We start from the raw sequence: 4211 nt of genomic DNA, 5'->3' as shown, positions 1-4211 counted from the left end.
TAGGAGGTTCCTGAGGAATTAAACTGTTACTATTGAAAAGTAAATGAGGGGGGGTGCCTGGGTGGCTCAGTCGGTTAAGCGTCGGACTTCGGCTAAGGTCATGATCTCATGGTTCGTGAGTTCGAGCCCTGCATTGGGCTCTGTGCTGACAGCTAGCTCAGAGACTGAAGCCTGCTTCAGATTCTGTATCTCCCTCTCTCTCTGACCCTCCCCGCTCATGCTGTCTCTCTCTCCATCTCAGAAATAAATAAAACATTAAAAATTTTGAAAAAAGAGAAAAGCAAATGAGGACAATGATTGGCTTCAGATTCGAATGGAGTGGTCTTAGTTTCTAAACCTGGATTCTGTGGTTCTAGGTCAGAGCTTCTTAATTTCAGACCTATTGACATTTTGGGCTGGTTGGTGCTTTGTTGCCCTTCCCCTGCATTGTAGGATATTTAATAGCACCCTTGACCTCTACCCACTAGATGCCAAACCAGCCCCTCTTCCCACTACCTACTTGAGACAACCAAAAATGTCTCCAGACCTTGCCAAATGTCCCCTTGGGGGTAAACTTCCCTCCAAATGAGAACCACTATTCTAGGACTGTGTCACATAATCTCTTTAAAAGTCAATTTCCTCATGTGTAAAATCACAGATTTTCCCTACTACAAATTGTAGTCCTATGTCCAAGAACTAGGAAGCATTCTTGTGATTCTCAAAACAAAGAAAGAGACTCAAGAGTGAGTAGTGGACCTGTCCATAGACTCATGAATCTTCAGTGGTACACTTGGAGTTCTAACCAGGAAAGTGAGAAGACAATTAAAGAAAAACAATGAGTTTAGGAGACATAGTGATACAATCTTTAGATTACGAGCCTCACCACCCACTGTGTGCCTCATCCAATACACGTTAACTTACCATTCAGGAATCACTTAGGACAGTCCTTCACAATTATTCCTCTCTCAGAGTAAATTTGAGGACTGTCTGGTTTACTTTCTATTTTCCTCAAATATATGAATATTTGCCCAGTCTTGGCTGTGGGTTGTTTTACATATCCAGAAGACAGTTTTGAGTAGGGCTGGAGGCAGCCTGGAACTGATGGAACAAGCCGAGAAACACTATTTGTGTTGTACAGTACTGCATATTATGCAAACAGTTAAACAAAAAAGAAGCCATGGAAAAGAAAAGACTATTTTGTTTTCCACCAGCCTGCAAAATTGTGTATTTTCTTCTCTTTTAGATTTTTTTGGGGGGGAAAAACTTGTCACTCACCATGAGACTATATATTCTACCACAAGGTTTCTCTAATTTAAGCAGCCTATCTTTTACCAAACATTAAACAAGCCATAAAACAGGAACTTTGGAACTTCAAATGAAGCTGTCAGAGATTCTTCCTGCCATCAGATGATTTGCAGCTGTGTGACTCATTTGTCTCTTTATAAGAACTCAGGGAGAAAAAAAGATTATTAGCATTTCAATTCCTGTCAACTGCTGAAACTAACTAGGCCTGAAGATGGGCTGGCTTCGTGCGCCAGTGCTCAGATACCCCAATACAGGCAGCGTTGTGGGAGGGGCTTCTGACAGGAAGGTATGTGAGAAAGGAAGCCTCACTGGCACTGAACGTCCTTGTGAAAAAAAAATGCCAAGTGCAAACACGGATCGTCATGCTCAGCTTTGCTCCACACTGCATGGGGACAGTCTGGCTAACAGCAGAGAAGACCTGCTTCAGCCAGTGAAAAATGAAACCCTAGAAGATGATACAACATCTAGTACAGCACAAGTGTGTACTGTCACACCACGTCCTAACATAACTCTCCATCTACCTGCCGCCCTATCCCATTTAACTCAAGTCAGACCATTCTGTTGGCAGTTCCCAGATGTCTACAATCATTTATGCTTAATACCATTTCCTCTGTGATTGCCTCTGCCTACAAAACTTTTGCCGCCTCCTCTCCACATTATGAACTCCTACTGGACCTTCTATAAGCAGATCTTACGTTACCACTGTGGAAAAACCCTGGTTCATGCCAACAGGACACTTATTCTTTCCTTTGTCCAAGAAACTACAGCTGAGAAACAATGATGAACGTGACAATCCTTTCTACAAGATAGATGTTTCTTCAATGTCTGAGGTGTAACTGAATAATGAATGAAGAGTTGGATAGAGAATGAACCTATTTTTTTTGTACTAAGATTTAATCTCTCCTAAGACCTAGGAACACACACACACACACACACACACACACACAATTCATACAACTTTCTTTCTCAAATACATTCATGTTTTCTCTTGACACTATTGTTGAACACGTGCCCCGATCCTTCACCTCCTGATCCCAATCATGAAGTTCCATTATATCTGGTAATGTTATAGCACTTCTTATATTCAGGGGGTAGTTCTCACTCTTAAATAGCTTAAACACTAGGGGGGAAAACGTTAAATATCCCAAATCATAGGATATTGTACAAATTCTTACAAATTTGAATAAAAACAAAAATTTCACATTTAGTTGTGGGTATGTAATGAGAACCAGTTACCATGTAAACCAGGACATGAGGAAATATATTTATTTGCTTTAAAAGTTGGGAGCATCTGGGTGGCTCAGTTGGTTAAGCATCCAACTCTTGGTTTCAGCTCAGGTCATGATCTCATGGTTTATGGGTTCAAGCCCCATGTCAGGATTTGAGCTGGCAGTGTGAAGCCTGCTTCAGATTCTCTCTCTCTTCTCTCCCTCTGCTCCTCCCATTTGTGCAAGTGTGCTCTCTCTCTCTCTCTCTCCCTCTCTCTCTCTAAATAACAAACATTTTTTAAAAACTTAAAATTGCTCAGATTAGATAACAATCCCTTACTGAGTAATATGTTGGTTGAGAAGAGTTGCTCAGAACATGATTTTTCTCCCCCCTTTTTAAAAATGTGTAAAACTTTGGGGTTTTTTGGTGAATAGTTCTCATCTTCAAGAAAGACCTTTGGGTTTTGCTATTTTCCTTGTGTTTTATTCATTAGTTTGAAAATAATTCCAGCCCTTCTTTATTCAAAGTCATACAAAAATATAATAATAAATTCAGCCAGATGGATGAGATGCATATTGATTTTCTAGTTGACTTCATGGAATTCTAAAATATCAAGGAATTTCAGAAATTATCTTCATCCATAAATGTATTTTGCAAACAGGGAAACTGAGGTTACCTAAGGTAACATAACTAGATAATGGCAGAGACCAGATGAGAACTAGGGTTGGTTCTCAGTGTTCAGTGTCTCAGTATTCCCACGTGCTCTATACAGTTGGTGTGTTTTCTTATGCTGAGGTCTTCTCTGCAGCCTCATTCCTCCATGCTCTACACCCATTCTCAGTGGACACTGCTATGGGAAAGGCTTTTTCCTGAGGTAATACTCATAGTTGCCTTATTCCTAAATATAATAACTGTAGTGTCAGGTGCTATGCAAGTGTTTTGGGCCGGCTTGATAATTCCCTTAGTAACACCATTTCCTTTATCTAAGAGGAGGGATCTGGTTTTGCCAGGGGTTTCCCCAACCCTGTCTGCCTTTAATTAAATGTTGTATGATTTTGTTCAAGCATGCAAAACTCCTTTGTTTTCTGTCTCCATTGCACTGGTATCTGGAGTCTCCAGAGGAACACTTTTCTCTACCAAGGTCAGTTTCCGGTAGAGTCAGAACAGGCGCTGGATCATCTGAAGCCCTTTTACCGTTTCTTTCAAAATCACTCTGGAGCACCTGTGTGGCTCAGTTGATTAAGCATCTGACTTCAGCTCAGGTCATGATCTCACCATTTGTGAGTTCAAGCCCCACATTGGGCTCTGTCCATGGGTTCAAGCCCAGGGTTGGGTTCTGTGCTGACAGCTCAGAGCCTGGAGCTTCCTTTGGATTCTGTGTCTCCCTCTCCACCTCTCCCCTGTCTGGGCTCAGTCTCTCTCTTGAAAATAAATAAACATTAAAAAAATAAACAAAATCACTCATATAATTTCAGAGATTTTATTCATCTTCTTGGTCAGGTTAGTGATAGTATTTTGGATCTAAGTACCAGATACCATTTAAGTAATAAAGCATTAAAACAAAAAGGAGCACATTCCATCTCCCTCTAAAGTGATTCATCTAAACCCAAAATTGTAAATATTTTTCTCCCAGTAACATTTTGCAGTGAGTTGTCAGTCAGGAGTTTTTTGTTTCATTTCTATTCTTTTTGTTTTATAATTTGGATTTAGTTATTTGA

The sequence above is a fragment of the Hyaena hyaena genome, unplaced genomic scaffold (genome assembly GCF_003009895.1).
Source record: "Hyaena hyaena isolate Hyena2069 unplaced genomic scaffold, ASM300989v1 scaffold_537, whole genome shotgun sequence".
Lineage (NCBI taxonomy): Eukaryota > Metazoa > Chordata > Mammalia > Carnivora > Hyaenidae > Hyaena > Hyaena hyaena.
The sequence above is the reverse complement of the archived record's forward strand: the minus strand, read 5'-3'. Positions refer to the sequence as shown.